Genomic DNA, 14,924 nt, shown 5'->3' with positions numbered 1-14,924 from the left:
CACCAAGGCTGCGGGTTCGACCCCCAGTCGGGGCACATACAGGAATCAACCAGTGAGGGGAGCAACAGATCAGCGCTTCTCTCTCTCCCTGTGTCCCGAATTCACCCGTGAAGCCGTCTGGGCCTAACGTTTTCTTCATGGGAAGGTTTTAACAATGAAAATTTAAAAATTTATATAGGACTCTTCCGGTGTTTTATTTCTTGAGTCAGTTTAAAAAAAAACAACACGCCAAAAAACAAAATTTGTTCTCTTGAAGCTCTGGTGGTCAGACGCCTGAAATCGAGGGGTCAGCAGGGCTGCGTGACTCCTGGGGCCTTCAGGGGGGAGCCCGTCTGCTGCCTTCCCGCTTCTGGGGGCCGCCCGCACCCCGGCTCCCGCCCACCCCCCGCCACCCCAGCCTCCTGCTTTCACAGGCGGTACATCTTCCCACTGGGTCAGCTTCACGTTGAGAAAGTTGTCTATTTAACGATTAATGATTTATTGACGAAGTTTTTCAAAATATTCTGTTATTATTCTTTTAATGTCCGTGCTGATACCTCCTCTTTTGTTCCCGATCTGGGTAATTTGTCTGTTCTTCTTGCAACTTTCTTGTGCTACAGGATCGTTAGAGGTTCACCTATTTTGTTGATCTTTCCAAAGAAACAGCTTTTAGTTTGGTTGATTAACTGTGTACGTTCTGATTCATTAATTTTCACTCTAACCTTTATTATTCCCTTTCTTCTGCTGGCTTTGTATTTAATTTGCTCTAGTTTTTTAAAGTGGACACTTAAGTCATTGATTCAAGACTTGTGTGTGTGTGTGTAATATAAGCATTTAAAACTTTAAATTTCCCCCTTAAAATTTTGACATGCTGTGTTTCCATTTCCATTTAGTTCAAGATATTTCATAATTTCCCTTGTGATTCCTTCTTTTATCCGTGAGTTGTTTAGAAATGTATTATTAAATTTCAAACATTCAGAAACGCCTCAGATATCTTTCTGTTGACTCACGATTTAGTTTCACTGTGGTCAGAGATTGCACTTTGTATGCTTTCGGTTATTTTAAATGTAGTGAGGCTTGGTCTACGGCTCCGCCTGTCCTCGACCCGGATGACTGCCCCATATGCACTTGAAAGTAACGTTTGTTTACTGGGCTGTTGCTGGGATGTCCCGTTGCCCTGGTCGGGTCGGCTTGGTTGATGGCATAAGCCTCCCTCTCTCCTCCTCGGTGGACTCAACCTGTCAGTTGCTCAGGAAACGCGACACCTGGTGCTGTGATTGTGGATTTGTCTGTGTCTCCTTTCAGTTCTGCTGGTAGTTGTTTCTTGCCGCCTCTTTTTCTTCTTTTTAAAAGATTTTTTTATTGCTTTTTAGAGAGGATGGGAAAGAGACGAGGGCTTCTGATGCAAGAAATGCATATAGGAGCAGAGAGAAGTTTGGAGCAATGAATTATGACACAGGTGCTTGTTTAAATGACATTTTTTACACAGTTGACCCTTGAACAACGCAGGGGTTAGGGGTGCTGACCCCCGTGCGGCTGAAAAATCCGCGTATAACTTTTGAATCTCCAAACACTTAAATACTAATGGCCTTCTGCCCAGAAGCCATACCGGTCACATTAACAGTCGAATAACACATATTCTGTTTGTTATATGTATTACGTACGTATTCTTATCGCACAGTGAGCTGGAGAAAGAACGTTCTTAAGAATATCATAAGGAAGAGAAAATATCTTTACATTATTTATTGAAAAGAAATCTGTGTGTAAGTGGAACCCCTGCAGTTCAAACTCGCATCGTTGGGGGTCACCTGGAGTCCCTATCTAGGCTCCTAACTGGGCAGTCACCACTTTTTCCTGGTTTTCTTTCCTGGTTCTTCCGGGCGAGACTCACTGTACACGCCTGCAGACCAAGGAACTAAGCCGAGGAGAACACAGCCCCCTTTCTTTCCGGGTGTCAAGTCTAATTTTAGGAAGCAGCGAAACAGAGACTTAATAAAAACGGATATTCTTGAACCAATCGTGCGCGTGTGTGCGTGTGTGGAACATTTCCTTTCTCCTGGCTCCGTGTAATATCAAAAACACTGAGTGAGCAGACTGGTGCTTTTTTCTCTTAGTGAGACTCTTTCTCTCTGAAACACACAAGCGGCAGGATGGCTTCTGCTCTCACACCCAGAGCCAAGGTATTGGCTCGGACGCACCAGGCTGCAGTGATCGTGAGCAAGGAGGGCGGAGCCAGGCTGCCCGGGCCCAAACCCCGGCGCCACCCCTCCCGCAGTCTGCCAACCGGACTGCCCCTCAGCTCTGACATCGGCACACTGGGGTCATATTAACAGTGCCGGCCTCGTGAGGGTTTCGATGTGGATTGAGTTGCCGTGGGCGCTTGGAAGCATCCCGGCCACCGCAGGCACGGCCGAGTGTCGGCTCTGCCACGGCCCCAGGAGCATCGCCTGCCCTGCTCCCTTGCGTCTGTCTTACCTCCCTTCTGCCTTGTTCACTGCGTCCCGGCCAACCTCACCCCAGGGAGCTCCTGGGGCTCTGACTTAACCTGTTCAGAGGGACCGTGGCCTGGCCAGTATCAGTCGCTGGCAGCAATGAGGTGTAGTGACTGTTGTTTTTCAAATACATCTTTATTGATTTCAGAGAGAGGGAGAGAGAGAGAGAAACATCGATGATGGGAGAGTCATTGATCAGCTGCCTCCTGCACGCCCCCGACTGGGGATCAGCCCACAACCCGGGCACGTGCCCTGACCGGGAATCAAACTACAATCTCCTGGATCCTAGGTCAATGCTCAACCGCTGGCCGGGCTCTTCCATTTCTTTTATGTCTAAGTTTCTATTCAGTGTTCTTCCTTTTCCTTGAATGAATCTTTATGATAAATATGTCCCTAGGCAGTCAGTCACTTCATCTAGTAATTTTCAAGTGCTTGCCATGAAGTTAAATCTTCTTACAGTTTCTGACTCGTGAGTTTGTCTTTTTCTTTCTTTTGACAAGTGCACCACAGATCTGACTTTCCATTGGTTCTTCCAAAGAACCAGTTTAATTCATCAATTCCATTCACTTTTTGTTTTCAATTTTTTGTTAATTTCTACTTTTATCTTCCTTAGTTCTTCCATTCAGCTTTCTTCGGATTTTTTTCCTCCCCGATCTCTGCCCCTGCCCCCCACGCCCCACCCCAGAGCTGCCACGTGGCCGCTGCTGTTTTACGGAGGAGCCGGCTGAGGCTGGCTGTGGTCCATAGCTAAGCCTGGACTCAAATCCATGTCTTCCAAACTTCAGGTGTGGGTTTCCTTATATTTTAACTTCCACTAAAAAGAACTCAGCGGCCAGGGGTTGTGAATCAAATCAGCTGCGTGGTTTTAAGACGCCGTTTGATTCCTCTGAGCCCGTCATCCTCTGTAGAGTGGGGAGGCTGATGACCGAGGTTTTCGGGTCCTCCCAGGATTGCGGGGAAGGCCCGTGAGGAGAGGGCTACGGCCGCAGAGAGGGCAAACCGCCGACCTCTGCAAACCCCAGCCACGCGGGCTCGCTGGTGAAGGCTGCGCCCGACTCTGCGCGTTCTGCGTCTGAGCAGGACTTTTCCCAGCAGCCTCTCACTTACTAGACTAAAAATAATCCTCTCAGTCACACCAGAGAGCAGTTTCCTTTTTCTATTTTAAGTGTCCAACTTTCTCTCCAGCGTTGTCTGTAGGTGGGCAAACGTTAGCCAAGTTTCTGTTCCGAAAATCAGTTTCTTAATTTGCATCAGGGGACGCGTCACATGAGCGTGGTTTCCCGTGGCCCAGGCCTCCACGGGCCTTACCGAGACAGCGCGGGGCGGTGCAGGCCCCCTGGGTGGGCAGGAGCGGGACGGAGCGGAGTCCTGGCCCTGCGGCCACGGTGACCTCGGCCGGGCCGTCTCACCCCTCTGCCTCTCCAGCTCCCCGCTGCACAGTGCTGGGCGGGGCTCCTTCCCTAAGAGCCCCCCGCCCTTGTGCAGCTTCAAAATAATTGCCCAGAGCCTTCACCTGCTGAGAATGTCTGCACCGGAGCCGCAAGACCTGCTGTGCAATCTATATTTAGTTGCGTTTGGATAATTCTCCCTCTCTCTCCGCTTCGGTGCCTCCCGCCTCTAATTATTTATTACACCTGCCCCCTTTTGCTCTCCTGAGGTGGGTGAGCCGCCGGCCGGCCTTTTGCTGTGCGCCCGGGGCGGGAAACCGACAGGCGGGAGACAGAGCCCTGGGAAGTACGTCTTGGAGCTGGCAGCTTCGGGGGCACAAAGGGTGAGTCAGCGGGTGATAAAAACGGAGCAGACAGCTGGAAAGGGGAAGAAGAACTGCGTCTACGAAGGGCACTGACAGGTAGGCTAGTGAAAGGGGGTGCTGCGCCCCAATTCCAAGGTGTGGAGGCTCCCCCACACCAATTAGCCATTCTCAGACACCAGCAGGGCGTCCAAAATTCAGCTCGATTCTGACGGTTTACCAGGAGATGGAACCACATTCCACAGGTAAAGGGCTCGGTCCCACCAGACCGCCCTCCACTCAGATGCCAGTCGGAAGCCCAGGGTGTCACCCGTGATTTCGACCCACCGGCTACAGATCAGAGGATCTAAGGACCTCCTCCTTGGGTTCGATTAATTTGCCAGAACGGCTCACAGAGCTCAAGAAAATCTGTTTACTCCCTGGATTTCCGATTTGCCACGAAGGAAATGAAAGGACGTGTGTCAGTCAACAGCCAGGTGAGGAGATACAAAGGGCAAGGACCTGAGCAAAGGGGCCCCTGCCCTCGCCCTCGGGGCATGGTGGCGGGAGAGCACCCCCCCGAAAAAGGGCCCGTGGACCGCTGGGTGTTTAGGAGGCTTCTTTGCAGTCACTGTTGACTAAGTCATTGGCCTCTGGTGACTAAATTCAATCTCCTCCCCGCCCCCTCCCCAGAGGGGTCCGAAAGCTCCAAACCTCTAATCACAAGGTTGGTTTTCCTGGCAACCAGTCCCCACCTTTTTAAAAAATATATATATCTTTATTGATTTCAGAGAGAGGAAGGGAGGGGGGGAGAGAGAGAAACATCAATGATGAGAGTCATTGATCGGCTGCCTCCTGCATGCCCCCGATTGGGGATCAAGCCAGCAACCTGGGCATGTGCCCTGACCCAGAATCGAACTGCGATCTCCTGGGCCCGCAGTTCCCACCCTTGAGTGGGGTCCAAAACGAACTCCATTGACATAGCAAAAGACCCCACAATCAATATAGATGCTTAGGAAATTCCTTGGGTTTGGGGAGTTGGGAGCCAGGAACCACGGATGGAGACCAAATATCTTATAATTCACAACATCGCCTCTAGTTTCAGAGATCGCTGGCTCTGGGACTCAATCAAAGGCCCAGCTGACCTGGGTGTGGCCGGACTAGCACTCCATTTTATTTCATTTTATTTTTAAAATTATTTTTATTGATGTGCCCTGACGGGGACTTGAACTGGCAGCCCATCAGTACATGGGACAGTGCTCAACCAACTGAGCCACACAGCCCAGGGCAGACCAGCACTACATGTCAAAAGGAAAGTCAGCCCTAGCCAGTGTTGCTCAGTGGTTAAAGCATCGGCCTGTGGAGTGAAGGATCTGGGGTTCAATTCCCGTCAAGGGGCACGTACCTCAGTTTTAGGTTCGATCCCCGACCCCAGTTGGGGCGTGTTCGGGAGGCAACCAATTGATGTCTCTCTCACATCCATGTTTCTCTCTCTCTCTGTCCCCCCTCCACTCTCCCTGAAAAAGCAATGGGAAAAATATCCTTGGTTGATGATTAAAAAAAAAGAAAAATCAGATCGTGTCGTTTCCCGGCTTAAAACTCTCCCAGGGTTGCGGCCTCACTGAAACACGGGAGCGCCTGGGAGTCCTCCCCGTGGGCGACAGAGGTTCCGTGGTCTGGGCTTTGCCTGCTGCTCATTTCCCTCCACTCTTTTCCCTGCTCCCCGTGGGCCAGTGACTCTGGTTTCTTACGGTTCCTTCCCAGGGCCCTGCCTCGGGGCCTTCGCACTTGCTGTGCCCTCTGCCTGGAACAGCCTCTCATCCAAGCCTGCGGTCACGTCAGCTTCTCAGAGGCCTCCCCTGACCACCCAAACCGAAGGAGACAGCCCACTTCAGGCTGTTTTTCTTGTGGCACTTACCACTGCCTGACCCTGTGTCCTAAATGGGGCGGTTTGATGTCTGTGTCCTCTGGCCTGCAAGGACTAAGGGCTGAGGGCACTAGTTCTGCGGAGTCCACAGCACAGCGCTTAGTGCCCGGCGCATCCGTAGGCTGACCGGCTGCCAGTGAACGAAGAGATGGGCGGGGGGTGAAGAGAGGCCGGGCTTAGCGGAACTTGAAGCTTTGGACCTGCTGCTGGTCCCTCGGACGTCCCTCCTGCCATCTGGGTCCTTGGCTCCTCACGTCCAGCGTTTCTAAGTTCTACTCTGTCCTCTGGCGTTTGCTTACCCACAGTCTCGGCAAGAAGTGTCTCCGCCAAGGATGCAGGGAAACAGCGGGAGGGAGGAAACAGGTTCATCTCCCTTCACGGGGCGGGGAGGGGGTGGAGGGTCCGGAGGGGGAGGGAAGGAGCTCCTCGTGGGCTGGTCCAGAGCCCTGTCAACCAGAGGAAGGCGGTCGGGGTTGGCCCCTTCCTGTCCCTCCTCCTACCGTCTTTTCTCACCTCAGGATGGACACCAGGTAACCACAACACATTTACTTGCCCCCCCTTTAAATACAAGAATTAAGACATTGCGAATAGGATGGAAGTTCTGTTGGTTCTTCCCCAGCCCCTGCACCCTCTCCTTCTGCTATAAATTTGGTGAGTGTCCTTCTGGCCCATTAGAAATGTACGTTATATACCTGAGGAAAGAGTGAAGACCAGGAGTATGTAAAATGGAGTCACTTTAACCAAGCTGCTGACATTATTGGCATTATGAAGGTTGAAGCCTGAGGAAAGACTCTGTTCTTGCTCTAGGTAGCTTAGAGACATGGATTCTTTTGAACTTTCCACTCCCGAGTCAATGCCTGGATATGGGTCTGCACCTCCAGGTAGATCTCTCCTTACCCTCTGAAGGACTCAGGTATTCAGAGCACCTGGCTACCCACCTGCCACCCATTGTCCAGACCACCAGATGCAACCAGACCTCCTGGGGCCCATCATCCTGACCGCCTGACACCTGACTGGTGACCGTCCTGGACCATCCTAGGGCTGGGGGTGCAGGACTGGCAATTCTCACGAAAGTGCTTTTTGCTATAAGAGATTTTAACTTTTCTTTCCTCTTTGAACACTTCTGGGGTTTTGCCTGGTTGTGTTTCCAGTTTGCAAACTCTAAGAGCCTTGAATAAATCTGTCATTTATTTTTACCAAAGCCTGCAGACTCTGAGTTCGTTTGACTTCTCTTTAAGTATATATATATGTTCTCTTTAAATATGTTTTCCATAAATAAAATAGAACATCATTTTATATGTTTATGAAACAAATCTACACTATTCATTTTAAAGCTTACTCTTTTCACTCCATACTATATTTTTGAGCCCCAAACAGACACACACACAGATCCAGTTAATGTCTTTTGATGGTTGCATCGAATTCTATCCTATGGATGTATCACATTTTATTTATCTGTTTCTTTACTGAGATCTTGATATTTAGATTGTTCCTGGGTGTTGTTGACACACAAGTGTTATCGGTGAAAGTGGGGTGTCCACCGGTGAAAGTGGGGTATCCACCGGTGGAAGTGGGGTATCCCTTTCCCCATTGAAGGCTGGGGGTCAAGTCCTTATGATATCTTAAGAAAGAATTTTCTGAGACTCGCACCGGGTTTTGAGTGATTTCTATTTGCCTGGACTTACACCCCTGGGTTTGTAAAGTCCCATTTCCCTTAATCCAGCCCTGGAAGAGGTGCAGCTGGGATTCAGCAGAGCTAGAAGCAAAGCCCGTGTCCTGAGTCTCTGTTCCATGGTGGAGCTGGGTCCCGCGTAGCGTCGGGCTCCTTGCAGCCCATTAGTCCATGTGTGCGGGGTCCGCCTGGCCGTGGGCCACAAGGGCCACACGGGGGAAAGCAGGAGTGTGAGAGTCCCGCAGACCAGGAGTCAAGCTTGAGCAAAGGCGAGAGAGAGGGAACTCCTTTGTTTAGGAGTTTAAGTATCTCAAATCTTCCCGCTCTTGCAGTGGCCAATGACCTGTTCCCAGGTGTGACTCACAGACAGGCACCTTCCCTCGTTACCCAGACTTTACTGGGCATGCGTCTAATACTTGGCTTTCTCTCGGCTCCTTTCCATTTATTCATAACTGGTTAAGTATTACGGCATCACAGGCGTGGCCGCGGGGACCTCCAGTGAGCAGTCCTGCCGTCGAATCCCTGGAGCTCACTTTGCTCTGCATTTGTTCCCAAGCAAGAGGCTCATGCTGCTCCCAAAGACGACCCCCGTTCCTCCGTGTCGGGGCGCCTGCCGCCTCGGCCCCCGTGCGTGGGTCCCCGGTGCTAACACATTGCGTTTCACAGAGGAGGCGATGTGGGGATCCCCTTACTCGCCTACTCCTGGGGGCAACCCTTCTTCCGAGGCAGCTGACCTGCCACAGGACCGACCGCAGGCAGCTGGAGGGATGAGTTCTGCTTTCACCAGAAGGAAGACCCAATGGCTGATGGGGATATCTATGGCCACGGCCTTCGTGCGGCGTCTGGCCAGGCCTGCCCAGGGAGGGTGGCCTCTCAGGACACCCGCCTGCCTCCCAGCTGTTGTCCTGTTCAGTCTCACAGGAGGCCAAGGAAACCAAAGGCTCTGGGAAAGCGCTGCTCCTACAAAACTAAGCAGTTTAAACTGTAGTGAGATTCAGCTGCGTCTGGGAAGCACCACTTGGGCGAATCAGGTTCCATCCCAGCCCCTTACTCCTGTTGGAATAAACTGCTCTTTGCTTAAGAGCAACACTGAACATTTACACCTGGCTTAATAGGTGCCGAGGGCCCTTTGTCACTAATTAGTTGCTAAACCACATAACAATTCCAGGCGCAGGTAATGAAGCTGGGTTTAGAGAGGAGGTGGAGATTTGAAGATGCTACATGCCTCGCCTGGGGTCAGGTTCTTTTAACAGAGCCAGACAGGGAAATAGAACTCTGTTTTTTCAAATGTGCCTTTAGTGGAGGGGTAGGGAACCTTTTTTTCTGCCAAGGGCCATTTGGATATTTATAACATCTTTTGAGGGCCATACAAAATTATCAATTTAAAAATTAGCTATGAGCCCAGCCAGCATGGCTCAGCGGTTGAGCATTGACCAGGAAACCGAGGTTTGATTCCCGGTCAGGGCACATGCCTGGGTTGTGGGCTCGATCCCCAGTGGGAGGCATGCAGGAGGCAGCTGACCCATGACTCTCTCATCATTGATGTTTCTCTCTCTCTCTCTCTCTGAAATCAATAAAGACTTTAAAAAAAAAAAAATGAAGGAAACTAACAAAAAAAACAAAAACAAAAAAATTAGCTATGAAAAAAGCTCCTAGATTCATTGAATTTCGAGTCCCACTTGCAGTTGCCTTGGCAGGGCCAGACCAATGTCTGGTGGGCCGGACATTACCCACCCCTGCCCTAGGGGGTGGGGGTGCTCTCAGCTGATACTGAAATATCATCAGTGTAAGGTCAGAATGGGTCCGAGGACCGGGGCAGCTGCGAGCTGGGGTATAGCCAGCCAGCCCGGGAGTGGAAGGTGACTGTGTACAGGTAGGCCTGGGGAGTACAAACGATTTGCAGTTGGTAAAAATGGACTTACTTTTCAACGCTTTGGTGTAATAGTCGATGCAGCCAACGCCTTTCCCCGTTACTTCCCCTGCTTCATTCTCTCTCTCTTTCCCTTTTCTGCTGCCCAGTGGAGGCCCTTGTGACTTCTGTGGATGGTTGTAGGAGCCGCCTAGATGACCATTCTTCATCCTGTCCCTTCCCACCCCCCACTGCCCTGCACGCACCTGCCTTCCCTGAAAGCTCAGACCTGATCGGTAAGTCACTGTCCCACTAGCGAGCCTTTTGGGGTCCCCACTGCCAGCCAGTGAGGGCCGAACTTGAGGTGCTGAGGACCCTCAGCCAACCCAGCTCCTCCAGCTTCACGTCCCCCCCTGGAGTCCAGGGTCCCCACGGTGTCGGTGTCCCTCCGCCTGGCACACCCTTCTCCACTGGTTTCCACAACGTCTGTGTTGTCAAGGACCAATTCCTACCCTAGGAGGCATCCACTTTCTTTTTAGTTTTTATTTATTGAGTTTAGAGAAAGGGAGAGAGAACATGGGTTTGCTGGTCCGCTCATTTATGCTCTTACTGGTTGCCTCTTATAGGTGCACTGGCTGTGGCTTGAACCTGCAACTTGGCGTATGGGGCGGACGCTCCACGCAGCTGAGCACGCCGGCGGGGCCGCCGCAATACTTCAGCACCGTTAACCTGGGAAACCTCGGTGAATGGATACACCCGCCTGGACAGCAGAGGGCTCTAATGTACAGAACAAACATCCGTGGCTGCTTTCAAAGAGCGTGAGCCCTGGGAGGCAAACCCCAGGCCTCACTTGGGTACCTCTGTAGGTGCATCTTTTGAGAGGTATAATTACCGCGCTGGTGGCCGCCAGCCATGCATTTCTATTTCCCCGTGTTGTTAAAAGGAACAGACTGTAACAGAGACAGCCGGGGGTGGGAGTGGGGTGAGGGGTGCGTGTGTGTGCAGCAGCTATAAAGCAAGATGCACATGCAAAATAGGGTTAGTCCGTAAAGCTGTGGACACATGAACCCCCCCCCACTGCCGCGTTGCCCGTGAGGGGCACAGGAGGCACCCATGAGCTGTAAGATGCCACACAGATGCCACACAGATGCACCATGTTCGTTGACTCCTCGCCTGGGGCGCTGGGCTGTTCCTGCCTGGTCCCCCCTCTAGCATTTCAGGCCTACATCTCCCCCGTCCTGCTTTGAATCCCCCCCACCCCCCGTCTAACAGGCATTTCAAAATCAATCCACTCCCTAACCCTCTCCCAAAAGCAGAATAGCCCAGTTATTCCACCTCTGTCTTCCTCGTCTGCATACGCGACACCGTATCCACCCAGCTGCTCAGGCCAAAAATCAGCTCCTGGATTCTGCTCTTCTTCCAGGATCTAACACAGGCCCTCCCTCTTCTTCCAAGACACCCCCTGCCCTGTCCACTCCCAGCTCCACGCAGCCACTGGGGCCCTGGCCTGGACTTCTGCCAAGGGCCGCCTCGTGGTCCCCGCTCCCTCTCTGGTCCCTTTAGCCCATCCCTCAAGCACAGCCAACGTTCATCAAAAACAAATCACTTCGTGCCACTCCCTCGCTTAAACCCACCCCCACCCCACGGAGGCTTCTCCGCGCACTTAAAGCAGAAACCGAGATCCTTTCCTGGCCCAGACAGTCCCACCTGGTCACACCTCCCTAGTCTGAAGGCTCCTGGACTGCACGCCAGCTGCTGTGGCCCCCGCACAGGTGTGGTCCCCTCTCCTCCTGGCTGGCTGGCTCCTTGGATGGGTCTGAGTCTCAGCTTAAGCATCACCTCCTCAGAGAGGTTCTCCCCAGCCCCCAACCTACAGGAGAGAGCCGGTCACTCTTTCATTCGCCCCACCTGACTCGTGAAATACCACTGGCTGCTGTTACCTACAAACTATACCAGGCCCTTGAGGAACCATTTACACTCCGGTCCCATCTACTGACGGGATTCCAGGAACAGTATCAGGGAGGTGGTGGTCTGTGCTTCTTAGGGATTACAGAATATAGAGGAAGCATTTTATTATTATTTTTTTAAGCAAAAGCAAGTGTTGTTTATAACGGACGGGTCATCCACAACCCTTAGTATTGTCACTCCTCTCAGAGGGGCAATGGTTTCAGAACCTGAGGGGAAATCCATGCAACATTGACTGTGAATGAGTTATTGGTGGAAACTAAGAGACCAACTGTGGTATCACCAAGGTCAGATCAGACTTCTTACTTTAGAGCTCTCCCTGGCACATTTCATGTAGTCGTCTCTTTAGTGATTCATCAGCAAACATTTATTGAGCATCTACGCTGTGCCAAATGCTGGGGAAATCATGGTAAATAAAACCACCACCCGGGGCTACTTTCCCTGCATCACCCTCCCTGCCTTCCCACCCCCTCCCCTCCCTTTTGTTAAAAGTAGTGCAGGTGCTTCGTTCTGGTTCAGCCTCTCAGTAGCCAGTGTTGTGGCTGGATCAGCCCTTGTGGTTCTTTATTTTCTATATTGTTGAGAGTATTACAGATGTCCCCCACTGTCCCCCTCCACTGGGCTCCCATCCCACCCCACCCCACCCCAGGCCCTTGTGATTCTTATGATGGCAAGATGCCCTCAGCAATAACCATCAGGAGACTGAAAAGATACAGGTTTATTACTGACAAGACCTGAAATTACACAGAACACCTGGGGCCACACAGCGAGGTCTCGAGGTCACGGTTTGTGGGGAGGAACACAGCCGGGCCAGGGATTCTGCTCTAATTGAGGTGGAGGGTGGGGCCTAGGGTTTCCCAGGCTCACTCTTTATTGGTGAATTTAAAACAGAAGAGGGGGGAATTTAAAGTTCGGGAAGAGAAAACAAACAGGTAGCGCAGTGGTCAGTTATTGAAATCAACCGGGATCTCTAAAACAAAGGAGCCTCCGTGGGGAGGCCTCGGGGCTCTGTATCTGTCGGGCTGACCACGTGTTTATTGCGATCTCCGTCTTTGATGCCTTGCAATCAAAGCTGAATCAGGCACTTGCATTAAAGAAAAAAGAAAACGTCGGGGCTTGGTGCAACATGAATACATAAACTCTCTAAGCCTGTTCCTAAACACATGTCTTGGTTATTTGGGAGGCTGCTGTAATTAGCAGGCAATGGACACGATCGTGATAATGATTTCCAGGGAATACTTTAACCAGGGCATGGTCTTGGGAAGCACTGTACCAGCATTTCAAGGAAGGAACCCAGGGTAGTCCTAGGAAAATGAACGAAGGCCGTACATGCCAAGGCAGTGTCGGAAAATTCACAAGGCGAATAAGCCTCATGCTTGGAACCCTCCCACCTACAGACACTTTATTGCCAACTCAATGTGTTTCTGTCGTATGGACACCGGACACAAGCCCCTCCAACTACAGCAACCCCTCCCCCCAAACCTATTCTTCTTCACTGGGTTTCTCCTTCAATGCCACCCCACCCTCCCACCTTCAATGAAAACTCCCAGGTATTTGGACTAACAATTGATCAGGTACTTCACACATACGTGTGAATGACCGATAGCCTTCACTTGCCAGGCTATACTTTTCCTTTCAGAGAGAACCTTAATGAAATTCTATATAGGGACAAGCTATTAGGAAAATTTATTTAGTCTATATTGTAGAGCAGGGTGTTATGAGCCTCTCCATTTCTCTCTGCTTACTAGCTGTATTATCTTGGGCAAGTGGCATAACCTCTCTGTGCTTCACTTTCCTCAGATGTAAAAGGGGATCATAAAAGTACCTGCTCCATAGGTTGTTGTGAGGATTAAATTAATTAATGTATTTAAAGCATTTGCAATAGAGCCTGGCATAGAGAAATGCTGCATATATATTAGCTATTACAGCCATCACCATCACCATTACCATGATTACTGCCATCATCACCACCACCACTGCCACCATCATCATCATGGTCATTATCACCACCATCATCACCATTACAGTCGTTATTATCCTTATTATAACCATCCTCCTCACCATTACCACCATCATACCAACACAATCACCACCGCCACCGTCACCATCATCACCAGCATCACCATCACCATCATTACCACCATCACCACCATCACCATCACCATCATTACCACCACCACCACCATCATTACCACCATCACCATCACCACCACCACCATCATCACCATCATCACCATCACCACCACCACCATCATCACCACCACCACCATCACCACCACCACCATCATCACCATCACCACCACCACCACCACCACCACCATCACCACCATCACCATCACCACCACCACCACCACCATCACCATCATCACCATCATCACCATCACCACCACCATCACCATCATCACCATCACCACCACCACCATCACCACCATCACCATCACCACCACCACCACCACCATCACCATCATCACCATCATCACCATCACCACCACCACCATCACCATCATCACCATCACCACCACCACCACCACCATCACCATCATCACCATCACCACCACCACCACCATCACCACCATCACCACCACCACCACCACCATCACCATCATCACCATCATCACCATCACCACCACCACCATCACCATCATCACCATCACCACCACCACCACCACCATCACCACCATCACCATCACCACCACCACCATCACCACCATCACCATCACCACCACCACCACCACCATCACCATCATCACCACCACCACCACCACCACCACCATCACCATCATCACCATCACCACCACCACCACCACCATCATCACCATCACCACCACCACCATCACCATCATCACCATCACCACCACCACCATCACCACCATCACCATCACCACCACCACCACCACCATCACCATCATCACCATCACCACCACCATCACCACCACCACCATCACCATCACCACCACCACCATCACCATCATCACCATCATCACCATCACCACCACCACCATCACCATCATCACCACCACCACCATCATCACCACCATCACCACCACCACCACCACCACCATCACCATCATCACCATCATCACCATCACAATCATCCTCATCACAAATAGACACAGCATTGTTCCTCCATCACCAGAAGGTCTCAGGGCAGCAGATTGCCTCTTATCTTCTTACCTCCCTGTTTTCCCTCTGTAAATTTAATCTCAGATGAGCTTGTTGCTTATTAACATCACCAGAGGGCAGATTATGAAAGGAATATGTGGTCAAGGTTAAAGGTTAGAATTTTACTTGATTCTTGATTTTGGAGCTGG

The sequence above is a fragment of the Miniopterus natalensis genome, chromosome 6, assembly GCF_054644295.1.
Source record: "Miniopterus natalensis isolate mMinNat1 chromosome 6, mMinNat1.hap1, whole genome shotgun sequence".
In the NCBI taxonomy this organism is placed as follows: Eukaryota; Metazoa; Chordata; class Mammalia; order Chiroptera; family Miniopteridae; genus Miniopterus; species Miniopterus natalensis.
This window is presented reverse-complemented; position numbering follows the sequence as displayed.